Source organism: Tupaia chinensis, unplaced genomic scaffold, assembly GCF_000334495.1.
Source record: "Tupaia chinensis unplaced genomic scaffold, TupChi_1.0 Scaffold000678_1, whole genome shotgun sequence".
NCBI classification, from domain to species: domain Eukaryota; kingdom Metazoa; phylum Chordata; class Mammalia; order Scandentia; family Tupaiidae; genus Tupaia; species Tupaia belangeri.
Window position 1 is genome coordinate 177,229 of NW_006160202.1, and position 14,068 is coordinate 191,296.

Genomic DNA, 14,068 nt, shown 5'->3' on the forward strand with positions numbered 1-14,068 from the left:
TCACTTTCCATTGATCTTTCCCTGTCTCTGTCCATCTCTGGTCAAATTTTAAAATTAATTGAATAATTAAATGGATAAATAAAGCTAAATTAAATAAAGCTAAATTCTTTAAAAAATTAAATCCTTCCTCCCCCATAAATGCATCCTTACCTCCAGGGAAAACATGTGTTTTAAGAGTTAGACCTGGATTTTCAAATTCCAACTCTAAGTGATCTTCAACAAGCAGTTAAACTCTAGTAGTGAGTTTTTTATTTGCACAGTGGCGATGTAAACTGCCTCATGTAGTAATTGTAAAGGTTCAATGGAATTGTTTACGTGGTTCCTGCCAAGGTACTCAGCGAAGGTTCAAGCAGTGGTGGTAGTGCAGTCATACAAAGCAGGATCACCTGGAGTCTCTGGGCCTCTGTCAGGCAACGTAAATTAGATCTGAGTTCTAAATTTAAAAAGAGAGACCAGGGAACCAGCAGTTAGCGTAATGGCTATGTCGCTGGACTCCCACGGAGTCGACTGCAGTTCACGTCCCGGGCCCGGTGGCTTAAAACTCACACCAGGCGTGTGTGCGTGCATGCCCGAGAGGAGAATGGAGGAGAAGGGATTGCAGCGTGACCATCCCCCCGGGGGGTGATTTCTTGCTTTCTGTCTCTATGTCTCTCTCTGTCTGTCTGGCGAGCGCACGTGCCCTATAGCGAAAAAACCTCTCAAAAAAAAAAAAAAAGAGAGAGAGACCACAGTTTTGCCTTGTCTTGAAGTAATAATGAAGTATTAATTGCTGGATGGGAGTGCACTGGTAAAATGCCATGCTCTGCAAGGTTGGCTCTCATGGGAAGGTCCTGAGTTTGCATCCAGAATCTCCCTGGACAGACTAGGTATGCAGAAGTGCCCAAGATCTGGGAGTGGCTGAGGCTAGGCATGGACCATTGCATCAGGGGGAAGAAGTGTTACCATGGCATTGTTATTATAGCCATGGCTATTGTATGCTAGTTTCATCTTTTGCCTGCCAGATCTCAATTTAACCTTTCTGTATTTGCAGTCCAACAAAGAGTTAACCAAAGACCGAGATTCCCTCAAGCTGGAGTTATACAAGAACAAGTAGGATGGCAGAAGGTGGGAGGGAGGCCTGGGAGTCTTACTGAGGGAAATACAATAGGAGGTGGGAGGGTGAGAATGCCAAAGTGGTCATATAGGTTTGCACGTGTGCAGAGCTCAGTTTAGTCCTAGCTAAGTGCCACCCAGGACTTTGATCCTAGGGTCCTTTCTGGTACCATGGCTCTGCAAAGGGAAGTGGGTTGTTCATTTAAGTGGACCTACATTTTTTTTTTTTTTTTTGCTCTTTCCTTTTACCGGCTTGGACTGCCTCTGGTCATAGCAAAAGCAATAAAGACATGAAGAAGCTGATCTCTTAATTAGAGGAGAAGCTTTGAATTGTCACTGCTGAGAAGGCAGCTGGGCAGCTCAGGATGGAGGAGCTGCAGAAGAAACTGGAGATGTCAGAGCTGTTGTTACAACAAGTGAGAGAGAGCAGCCCCTGGAAACGTGACCCCATCCAGCTGTGGCTGTGGTCTCCACGAATCATGGGGTGGCCTGCAGCCACAGTTAGAAAATTTAGATCCTTGATTTGGTCCTGTCATAGGCTTCTTCTGAGATTGCTAAAAATCCACAAATAGGGACCCTGCTTAGCTCTGCAAAATCAGAGTCGTAGGGGTAGGGTATTGTACACATTTATATTTCTCCCTCTATGGCCCTTTTGAGCACCCTCCTCCTATTTGGCTCCCCTGCCCTCTAACTTCTCTGGACCCCTAACCCTTCTTGATAGGTGGAAGGGAAACACAGCAGGAGGGTCCACCGAGGTTTCTAGGGGGGCAGGGCTCCTTTCTACATTTCTGCCCTTCTTGTGTCCTGAGTGTTGTCTCTACAAAAACACATGCACCTGTTGCCTGCAGCAGAAGGAACAAGGACTCTATCACCAGCAGCTGGCTCATGCATGTGTACACACATGCTCAGGCCCTATGGCCCACATGCACATGGTAACCATGCTCAAATAAGACACACACACTCCATCCCACCTCCCAGTGCCTAGCACCCTCACTGGCTGCCGTGACCATCTCGTATCTGGGGCCTTTTAGTACACACATGTGCTGATTCACAACACAGTAGCTCACCACACAAAGAGGCTGGTGTGCTCAGAGGGCCACTTGCAGTGCTCCACAAGGGACAGGGCTTGGTTTTTGGTTTTTAGGGTCCTTCTGTCATTTCTCCTTCCAAGGGCCTTTCATGGCTTCCTATGACCCACAGCACAGAGTCCCAACAAGCCCATCGTGTCTTTGTGTGTTCTTCAGCCTGCCGGCCCTACCTGCAGTCCCCTTCCTCATCCTGTCGGTGTCTCTGCTCTGGCCAGTGGCTCCTCTCAGTGCATCCCACACTGAATCTCTGCCCACACTTCTGCTCCCTACCCAAGTGCCCTCCTGATCCCTCACACATGAACCTTCTCTTAATCAGGACTTAAGTTAGGCATCTTGACAAAGCTCTGTCAGCCTACTCTCTGTCTCAGGGTAAGGCTATGAGTTGCCCAATGTTTGACAAATGTGTTAGCAAGACAAGTTAGAGCAGGTGCCACATCTACGGTCCTAACGTGTTGCACCTCAGCACAGATCTGGGCATGTCTGAACTTACGTTGGCAGTTACCAAAGTGCTTCTATAGCCACAGCTGCAGTTACCGTAGCACCCGCAAGGCCTCAGTCTCCTCACCATTGCTGAGAGATTGGCAGAATATTAGTTATCAACTGGTAGAGGGAAAACTGAGGCCCTGGAAAGGAAAGTGATGTGCCTGAAGACCTAGCACCCTTGCACTCCCAGTCCAGGGTTCTTGCCCCAAATTATGCTGCCTACCTTTACTTGGTCAACCTCATTCATCAGAGCACCACAGAGCAAGTCCCCTCCCTGCTTCACTTTGCTTTACAGAGGCTAGACTTACAGCCCTACCCCCAGCCCTGTGGAAGCCCACAGATGTTACTGGTTTGATGTATTTTCATCAGAGGATGTGGCCACTAGAAGAAACAGGACATTAGAGCGAACCTCCTTGAAAGAGTCATAGATAAATAAGGGAAAATCAAGGGATGAATTAGGATCCTTGTCCTGGAAATCTGTAGATAAGAGGCAGCCACTGCTGCCTCTGCCCCCATTCCACCATGCTGTTCCAGGCTAGGTGGGCCAGAGGCAGGAGGAAGGTAAAGCCATCAGACTGTCCCATGGCTCCCCACTGCTCCCTGTACCATCCCATGCCTGGGTGCCACTCTTGCACTCTCACGCTCATGTGCACACCCACATGCACATCACTTCCCTTGATGGTCACACAATCACAGTTTTTGCCTATTTCTATGACTAGAGCCAGGTACCCTCCTGGACCGATTGAAAGGGTCAGGAAGGGAAGCGGGGGAATCAGGAAGCCCTGCGTGTAAGTGAAGGAAATCCACATATCCAGAGAGGGTGTGAGGGTCACATCATCACACCTGACTTAGGCATCCAGAGGCAGGGAGAGGAGTTAAGGATCAAATGGATCATTGAGGAGGAAGAGAGAGGAAAAGGAGGAATATTCAGGTGGCTGCCAAGAGTGGGAAAAGAGGGAAGCACCATGCAAGTGCTGGAAAGAGGGGGACAAGTTGGTGACCCCAACCCTTCTCCACAAAAACAACCATGTCCAGAACTCAGAGCTTCCTGGGGGCAAGCTCCCTCAGCCCTTTACCATAGGGTCCCGAGCTCAGGACCCTCAGCTCACATGACAGGAATGCAGAGGGCTGGCTCTGGTGGTCAGGGCAGGTACTCTATTATCTGGACCAACATTCTTCCAGGCCATGCTGTCCCAGCAGCCTCTCTCAATGCATTTGGTCCCCTACTCACCTGAGGATGCCAGGACAAGCATGGTTGGGGCACAAAGGCACTGGGGGAAGGAGGACCAAAGGGGTCAGGGAAAGCCTCTGGCTTAGAGGGCATGGGGGTCTCAGGGCAGACGTAGCAGGCAGAAGCAGGGCCCCGTGACACAGGCAGGGCTGAGGGCACAGCGAGGGCTCGGCGCAGCTGTGTGGGGGATGTGGTAGACCTGAAGGTGACAAGGAGCAGGGGACAATGAGACAAATGATATGAGGAGCTCTGCCCCAGCCTGAGGGCCCACCCGAGCTTTGTGCCAGTCACGCCCATGCTCAGAAGCCCTGCCATTAGGATTAGGGTTTAAGGATAGGCTTAGGGTTTAGGGATAAGGTTAAGAATAGGATTAGGTGTTAGAATTTGGGGTATTGGCTGAATGTTAGGTTTAGGGATTAGGGTGAGGGTTAGGGTTTTGTGTTAGAGTAACAGATACTGTTAGTGTTAGAATTAAGGGTTAGAGTTAGGGTTTAGAGTTAGGGGTAGGGTTGTGCTTAGGGTTAGGTTTAGTGATTAGGGTTAAGATTTTTGTGTTAGGGTTAGGGCTTATTTGGGTCTGTGAACTCCTAAGGGCAGTGTCCATGTCTTTTCCTAAGACTGTGATCAGCTCAGTAAACATTTTATAAATTGAATGGAATCAACTACATTTCATTGCATAGTGTCATTTCAGAAAAGAACCCTGAAATTTCACAACCTTAAGTGGAGAAAATCCACAGAACCATCCATCATTAGCATCTTTTTGCAAATCAGAGTGATTTCACAGAAAATGTTAGCTTTTATTAAAAGCCAAGTTTACATATAATGTACTAGTAGCTAGTGCAATAAATTTTGGAATTTAGATAAGAAGGATCTTTTGGGCTGAAGAATGGGCTGAAGAATGAGGGCTGGAATGTTGATGGCCATTTGACATTACCAGTCCCTGGCCCCTGCAGCCCCAAACTCCCAGGCCCCTGCAGCCCTGAGCTCCTGCAACTGCTGAATTTGCCACATCCTGTAAGCACCCTGCCCAAGGTCCCTGTTACTGCAGAGGTTTGCAAGCTTCAAGGGAATTAAGCAAACAAACAGGATGTGGGTTGGAGGGCTGGCAGTGACCCTCGCACCAGAGTTGTTGGGTCTGCTTCTGCTATCCCCCCTAGACCCCTCCCTTGCCAATAAATCAGGTCATGGAAACTTACTGGCTGTACTCCCTCATCCCTTCCCCTGCTTATAAAAATGCCTCTCACCCAGGCTTGGGGTCCTTGCTAAAGCCTGCTGTGTCAGGTATTTGCTCGGACCCCAGCTAGCTGGACAATAAAGCCTCTCTTGTACTTGCTTTGTTGTCCTCTCTGCATCACTGAGGGCACGATAGATTTCTGGACCCTAACAGATCCATGTCTCCTGAAGAAGTATCATCTTGTGATTATAACTCCAAGAGAGGCAAAGAAGGAAGGATGCCTGCCACTTTGAAGTTCATCTGAAGTTTAGTAAGTCAGGACATAAGTAACTAGTGGAATCTCACTGGCTGTTGGATGGGGATTTCATTAGGAACATACGGGCCTACTGCATCATCTCTTTCTCTCTCCAGGATAACATCACCTGTTTCATCACTAGAGCTGTCTGTCATCTGTTGTCTCAACTCCATAAATGTGGCCTGGTAAGAAGGAAAGATCCCTCGTTGTGGCTGATCCCTGTCTGTCTGGCAAATGGGCCCCAGTGTTTTCACACATAAATGAAATAGACAGGAAGGCGGCTTCTCTTCTGCTTCAACGTGCAGGGCTCAGGGTGAGTAGAGGGCAGGAGGCCTGGTGCTCACCCAGCAGGTTTTTGAAGACTGTCCCAGGAGGTTGTAGGCTCCCACATGCAAATAGAACCTGTCCTCAACACTGCCCACCCTGACTCCAAGGAAAACAGGGAGTTATCTGGAAAAGTTGTTTTCTTTCATACTGCCTCCTTCCTACCATCAAAGATTTTGAGCATATCCAAGCCTCTGAGCACTAAATGGTCCATGTTAAGAACTTTGAAGCTATTCTTAAAAAAGAAACAAAAAAAAAATCAACAAGTGATAACATCCAATTTTTACATGCAATTCAAATAAAATATGTACTATTTGCTTTAATGTATAGGAAGTTTATTTATTTATTTGGAGAGGTTTTTGCTATAGGGTGCATGGGCTCGCCAGAAAGACAGAGAGAGATGGAGAGAGAGAAAGCAAGAAATCACCCCCTAGGGGGTATGGCCATGCCACAATCCCTTCTCCATTCTCCTCTCAGGATCTTGGGCATACACGCATACACACCCAGCATGAGTTTATGCCACCGGCTCTGGGACTCAAACCGCGGTCGACTACATGGGAGTTCAGCGACATAGCCATTACACTAACTGCTGGTCCTGAATGTATAACAAGTTTAATACATTAGTGTTTGCAAAATAAAAACTGTATTCTAATGAAATTTTTCTTATGCTTTCTCTATCACTAAGCTTGAAAGACCAAAAAAGGATGATACTTAAGGAAACTTACTTACGTATTTAAAGATGCAGTTGTTGGGCCCATGGAAAATGTATTAGTTGAAAGATTACTGCATTTGTAAAATTGTTGTTTATTAAAATCTACTTGAACTGTCAGACAAGAAGAAAAAAAAAACACTAAATTTCTCATAATAGATTAGAATACAGGTAACGTTTCATGATACTACTGAGATACTAACCAGTGCTGTGGCTAATATTAAAAACTGAACATTCTCTCTAATTCTTACTCATTCTATTTCTATACACAGTGCAGAATGCAACCACAACAATCAATTTCAAGGTAGCAACAAAGTAGCAAGGTCACTAAGATGCTTCTCTTGGCAAATACAATTCAAACATTTAGGAAGGAAAAAAGCCTTTTAGTAGTCTAAAAGTTGTTTACTGGTATTTCTACTGCAAAGCTCTTCTACAATCAAAATGAAAAGCAATTACATATGTAGCAGAGATCAGAGGCTACAGTGCAGACATGTTATCTAACCTTTGGTTGACAAACTTTAGTTTAAAAGATTAAGATTTTTTTTGAGTTTTTTTTTTTTTAGAGGTTTTTGCTATAGGGTGCGTGCACTCACCAGACAGAGAGAGACATAGAGAAAGAAAGAGAGAAATAATCCCCGGGGGGATGGTCACGCCACAATCCCTTCTCTTCCATTCTCCTCTCAGGATCTTGGGCACACACGCAGACGTGCCTGGCATGAGTTCTAAGCCACCAGGTCCGGGATTTTTACATGCAATTCAAATAAAATATGTACTATTTGCTTTAATGTATAGGAAGTTTATTTATTTATTTGGAGAGGTTTTTGCTATAGGGTGCATGGGCTCGCCAGAAAGACAGAGAGAGATGGAGAGAGAGAAAGCAAGAAATCACCCCCTAGGGGGTATGGCCATGCCACAATCCCTTCTCCATTCTCCTCTCAGCATCTTGGGCACACACGCACACGCGCCTGGCATGAGTTTAAGCCATCAGGTCCGGGACTCAAACTGCAGTCGACTATGTGGGAGTCCAGCGACATAGCCATTACACTAACTGCTGGTCCCTAAAAATTAAGAATTTTTTGAACAGCTATGCCTTAGAGCAGAACTGAAAAAAAAAAAAAAAACACCTTATAGCCATATGGTCTTGGTAATGTGTGGGTCTAGATGAATCTGTAGGAAGTAGGTAAATCTGCAAAACATTTTCCCTTAAACCAAAAGAAAAAAATGAATATAGGCAGCTGCTGTATTTTTTTTTAACCATATGAATTTCAAATGTAGACATATATCTGCAAATGTGAATGTAGCAACTGTTGACACTTGTGATATTGTGATGGTTGGGTGGGAAGACATTGCTCAGGGAGAGCCATCTAGTCTCTGACTCCTGAACATGTAGAATTTCTGGATAGAAAAGGGTAACTTGGGACCAGCAGTTAGCATAACGGCTATGCCACTGAACTCCCATGTAGTAGGCCATGATTCAAATACTGGACCCGGCACGTTAAACTCACACCAGGCACATGTGCGTGCGTGTCTAAGATCCCGAGAGGAGAATGAAGGAGAAGAGATTGCAGCATGGCCATCCCCACAGGGAGTGATTTCTCACTCTCTGTTTCTCTGTGTCTTTCTGGAGAGTGCATGTGCCCTATAGCAAAAACCTCTCAAAAAAAGGGGGGGGGGCAACATAATCTATTACACACTTTATTAACAGTCACTATATCACATGTAGGGTTAACTTATTATGTCTTAATCTATTTAACACATTCTGAAATATCAATGTTTAAATCAAACTTTTTATACATTGGTCCACGTATTTTGAGTTGTCTGTCCAAGTAATAGCTTCCTATCTTGGTACATCATAAGTAGCTGTTAAGTAGTACAATCTAGGTAACATAGTTAAGAGATATGTCCTATCCTACTACTCATCTTTTTAATTTCCCTCTAGTGTTAATTTATTGTGTATAATATGCAGTAACTAAACCAATAAAAATGACATGATTGAATGCTACATAATTCCTATGAAACAAAATCACTTTTTTCACATATTAAATAATCCAGTTATTTTCCTTGTTTAAAATTGAGTATTTGCTTTCCATTCTTCTGTAATCACTGTCAGCTTGCCAATAACCAGGTCTCTTAAACTTTCTTTATAATTGTAAAGATTCTAAACTCTGTCATATAAGGATACTTACGGTAAACACACATAAAGCAGGCAACAAAATTTCAAGTAAAATAAACTATATCCACATCTATTGTACCAAACAGGCCTTGACATCTAGATTTTACTTCTATAAATTACACAAATACATTGTACATTCTTAAATAATGAATGATTATAGTATTAATATGTAAGCCTTTCTACATAAAATAATTTACATGGGAATGTGAATGAATCAATACTTCTGTTACAGATTGCAACTCTCTGTTTTCTCTTTTGTGGCTGTTGTTTTCTTTTCCTGATTTACACAGACTACCATACCAGTCCTTATGCTTTGGCTATGAAATCTGTTTGAACTGAATGAGGCAACATTGGTCATTAAGGCTTATTTCTGTGATGGAGCATTATCCTTAAATCTGATACCATCTCCAGAGAACAGTGGTAGAATCACAGCTATCTCGAATCTTCAGGCTCTATTTTAATGACTTTCTTTTGTAAAGTAAAAGCTAAGTGAGGGTAGTCTTTGAAAATCCCAAGGCTCTCTGATGAGTGGAATTTTGCCTCACTGGAGTAAAGTCTGCTCAGCTCCCCATCCACCACAAAATGATGAGGTTTTCTGTTCTATAAATTGGGCATTCGGAGATTCAAAAGTCTTTTTCCTTGTCCATCTGAGTTATCAGAAGTCAAGCCATTAGGGGTATGTTCCTCTGAATTTTGCCTGTAAAGTCCTGTTGACAGTCATCTCTCAGCATGCTGCAGTCTCATGTAGCCAGCTTGGGTGCAAAGAACTTCATCTGCTTTGGCATCACCTTTTCAGGCTGTGAACTAAGAGCTTCAGGTTCTTCACTCTTCACTCCAGCCTGCTGGAAGTGTGCACAGAATCCTGGAAATCTGGAAACCCATCCTCTACTTTAATCCTCCTCAGTGATAATTCATCTCTTTCTCCACATTTTGTCTTGGTGGTTCTGTAAATATATTGATATGTCACTTCATGAAAAATCTACCTAGCCAGGGCAAAAAATTGTCTCTTCTTATCAGCAGGGCATTATCCTTCACACAGAATCAAGCAGCTGCTTCATTAATAGTGAGCTCATGAAGTGTGAGATGTTTCCCACCCTTTCTCTTTGAGTCAGATCTGCCATATTTTGCACTATATTTTCTAATTTCCTCCTCTTTGTGTGGATCATCATCACTCATCTCAAAGATGTGATCAATCACTTTGGCCAACTTCTTTTGGGATTTCAGTAGTTCTTTTACTTCATTCAAGTCACTTTTTGACAGCATGGGGGCCATTCACTCCACCCACAGTGCAGCAGCAGCAGCCAGCCCTCACTGCTCTCCTCTGGGGAAGCTGGGGGGCCAAGATCTGCTGGGGAGAGACTGCTCACTCTCAGTGGCATGGTGGCCTTGCCAGAGTCTGGACTCACCAGCACTCTGCAGTGCTAAGCTCTTCACCACATCTGACGCCCCCTGTCCCAAGCTCTGTACACAGGAGGTGTCTGCACATTTGGGGATTTTAAAATGAGATTCCCAGGCATTGCTATTCTTTTCATAACTACTGCAGGTTATTCCCACCCACATTGGATATCCCTCGGGCAATTTATAAATGGGTATGCTACTGATAGGAAGGAAAGTCAGTGGCTGATTAAAATGCCCACAGTTTGTAACCCATTCTCTCAAAGCCTTCTGTAGCTTTCTTAGCCATGTCCACAAGTGCCATGATCTCCAAAAATTCCTCTTCTCCAGCTTCACAGAGTTGCTAGACATCATCACCAACTTGTTGGATGAAAGCATAAAACTAAGAAAGTAGATTGGATTTTTGTAATATCCTATAGCTGCAACTCCCCCAGAGACCTGGGTAAGACCATGGCCAGTACTGTGGTTGGGTTTAACTGGGCCAGAAGCTGCAGTGGTCTGGGTGGGCTCTCCCCTGAGGATGACTCATACCCAATTCTGAGAAGATCCTAGGCCCCTGGCTCTCCCTTCTGATTCTGCTGCAATGGCCAGAATGCCCCTTCCATGGACAGAGTGCCCCTGCTCCCATAGAGGAGGGAGGGGACTGTGGTGGGCACACTCACTTTCTCCCTCCAGCTCTGGCCTCCACCTCCCACCTGCAGATGCTTGCTTAGCCCCAGTAGTAGTTGCAGCTCCTCAGGCTCTTAGGCACATGGGTAGTGGTCCCTGGTGTGATTTTCTTTCCTTTCCTGTTTTTCTTTCTTTTTCTTTTCCTCCCTTACTCACTCACTCCCTTCCTTCCTTCCTTCCTTCCTTCCTTCCTTCCTTCCTTCCTTCCTTCCTCTTTCTTTCTTTCTTTCTTTCTTTCTTTCTTTCTTTCTTTCTTTCTTTCTTTCTTTCTTTCTTTCTTTTTGTTCCTTTCTTCCTTTCTTTCTTTTTCTTTCTTTCTCTTTCTTTCTCTCTTCTCTCTCTCTCCCTCTCTCTCCCCTCTTTCTTTATTTTTTTTTGCTACTGGTTTATACTATTTCTATTGACAACGTTTATAAGAACAAATTAGAGATTTAAAATCAAAAGTCAATTGTTATTTCTCATTTAGTTACTTAGTCCCTTCAAAAGTAGTAAGTACACTTTTCCCTAAGTGACATATCAAGAAACAAGTCAAATCTATGAAAATTGCCATTCAATATATATCATTTTTATGTTTCTGTTCTATGATGCAAATATTTTTAAGTATTCAATTGGCAACAAGTGTTTAATTCTGTCATAAATAGCATGTTTTATTTTCAGAATTAGAGGTGATTATATAATGAACTGATTACAGTCAATTTAAAAGACAAAATTAATCTTATTTGGGAGTGGTCCATAGGTTGATCACCTATTCCTGTTTGGCCAAAATTTAAAACACAGCAGAATGATTCCACAATACATGATTTTCAAGCCTCCCGATCCAGGATTCAAACCACAGACTGCCACGTGGGCTCCAGCCACTTTAACTTCAATGCCACCAGTTAGCCTGAGATATTTCTAAGTGTACATCAGAGGCAAATGTGTCCCTTAATGAGGATCGATGGCTTGAGCACAAGAAATGGAAATGGGGGCCAACAGGTGGTGTAGTGGTTAAGGCACTGGACTCCCACATGCCTGACCACAGTACAAGACCCAGACCCGACAGCTTGAATTTCACATCAGGTGTGTGTGATGCATGCTCAAACTCCTGAGAGGAGGAAGGAGGATGGATTGCAGAGCTATCATCCCTAGGGAGTGATTTCTCACTTTCTGTCTCTGTCTGTCTCACCAGCAAGAGCACACGCCATATAGCATAAAAAATCTCAAAGAACTGGAAATGTATTGTTCCAATCAAAGCCCATCTTTTAGTTGTTTTGTAACTTTAGGCAGATTGCTTAAGCCTTATGAGCTACATTTATAGAAATGCATAGTGAAGTTATAATAGTACAGATCACAATTTTTTTTTAGATACAGTCTCCACATGTTCAGCATACTCAAAACTATGATACTAAGTGAGGACATACTATATCTGTCTTTTATAATCTGGCTTGCTTCACTTAGCATTAAATTTTCCATATCTGTCCACCTTCCACTAATGTCAAGGTCTCTATCACTCTCTTTAATTTTTCTTATTTTTATGGCTAAGTAGTATTCCACAGTGTATATATGCCATGTTTTTTTAGTCATCTACTTGTCTGTTCTTGGGGATTTTGGTTGATTCCATCTTAGCAATTATGAATAATGCTGCAGTAAATAAGACTGGGCTATTACAAAAACTTAACAAGAAAATTCTTATAAGTTGCTAGTTGCTGGACAATGTGTATAAAAAGAGCTAAACATATTTTTTATAATTAGTAGATATTTAATAAATCCACTTCTTATTGACAGCTCTTAAATTGTGTTACAAGACATTTGTAACATAAGTGCCCTTTGCCAAAAATCAGTTGATGGTATATTTTGGGGTTTATTTCTGGTGTCTCTATTCTGTTCTGGTGGTTTATATGTATACTGTAATGATACACAGTGATTAAATGTATAAAATAACATTTAAAAATATGATATTTGTTAGTGTTTTGGTAAAAGCATTAGAAAATCAGAGTATGGTACCAATGGCTTTACATCAAAGGAACACGTTTTTCTCTCTTGTCGAAGAGAAGGAATAATTAACTTATTAGATGCCCTGGCCCGCAGGACAGTAGAACAGGTTCCTTGGGGGAGGGAGTGAGAGATGGGACAAACACACGCACACACAATACGAGATGCTGATCAAGTCGTCTTCTTCCGTCTACTTCCATTTATTCAGGAAAAATGGTGAGTTATATACAGCTGGTGGGCACCAATTGGCTGCCTGAAATGCAAATGAGATAGAACAGCATGAACCAATCATTGATGTGGGTGGATCTCTCCTGTTGTCGAGAAACCCAACCACTTCCGGGGAGAACAGTTGGTCACATGATTTCTGAGAAAAGATTTGCTCAGTGAGGAAGTGAAGTCTAATGGTTTCCAAGATGGTGGATAGCTCAAGATGGCAGATAGCTCAAGATGGCTTCCGTAGGCAGTGCTCTCCACAATCAGAGATATCAAGGACTGTTTCCCACAACAGTTTCCTTAGCCTTAGATTTTGGAAAAAGCTTTACCTCAAGGTTTGATTAGGTGTTAGGAGGTTAAATCTCTGGAAGACAGGCAAATTTATGGAGAAGGCAAGACAAAGATTGGATTCCCATAATTTTTAATCTTGTGTCTTGGGAACAGAGAATCTGCAAAAAAAAAAAAAAAAATGTGCAGAGCAATGTCTCACAGGGAAATTATGTACCCAAGATTGGAATAGCAAGGACGGGGTTGTCTAATGAGTTGATAAAAGGAACAGTAAAGATCTGCTCTTCCATCCCTTAGCCGGTGCAATCTTGGGCTTACTGGCACATGGTTGTTTCTCTGGTAGTTCTAAATCTGGCTAGGGTACTAACACTTGACCCTTCCTGATGTCTTGTCTAGTAACAGAATTTCAGTCTCCATCATCAACTCTTCAGAGAGAAATTTGTACTTTGACATGGAGCCCTTCTTTTCAGAAAACCCAAAGAGGAGAATTAGAAAATCTGGTCTGTATTTCAGGACATATTCAGAGAAAATGGATAAAAACATGTGCTTGGAATCACCTGAGAGCCAAGCCAGCCTAGCTCAGAGCCAAGAAGTTAGAGCCAAGAAGTTGCTTGCTTAGTTAATAGTTAATAATGTACTTATTTATGAAGAAAAAAAAAAAAAAAAAGAGAGAGAGAGAGAGAAGGGACTGGCAGGGCAGATGGTGTGGTAGTCACCTACCACAAGAAAAGCATCTCTCCTAATATTTCATATTATAAATATCTATATTGTTTTGTTCTTTGTATATTTCCTCTTCTTAATTGTTGTTTTATTCCTCCTCCTTATTTTTCCCTATATGCATTTTCATTCCCTAAGTGTCTTGGTACCAAAAATATCTCATTTCTTGTGTCCTTGGAGAAATTTGCTTGTGATCTCTTATTATTTTTGTTTGGCCTTAAGAGGATATAATAGGGGTTGAAATGC

At 43.0% G+C, this 14,068-nt stretch overlaps 1 long non-coding RNA gene and 1 pseudogene across 1 annotated transcript in view; one reads left to right on the forward strand and one right to left on the reverse strand.

Annotated features, from left to right (window-relative positions):
- Positions 1-1,090, forward strand: part of LOC102493888 (uncharacterized) — a 5,257-nt gene extending 4,167 nt beyond the window's left edge. Inside the window, exon 8 of the long non-coding RNA XR_003551394.1 lies at positions 1,031-1,090. This is a non-coding gene — a long non-coding RNA (uncharacterized LOC102493888). The remainder of the gene's footprint in view (positions 1-1,030) is intronic.
- Positions 1,091-9,001: 7,911 nt separating this feature from the next.
- The window catches only part of LOC102471919 (NGFI-A-binding protein 1 pseudogene), a 6,255-nt pseudogene continuing 1,188 nt past the window's right edge, over positions 9,002-14,068 (reverse strand).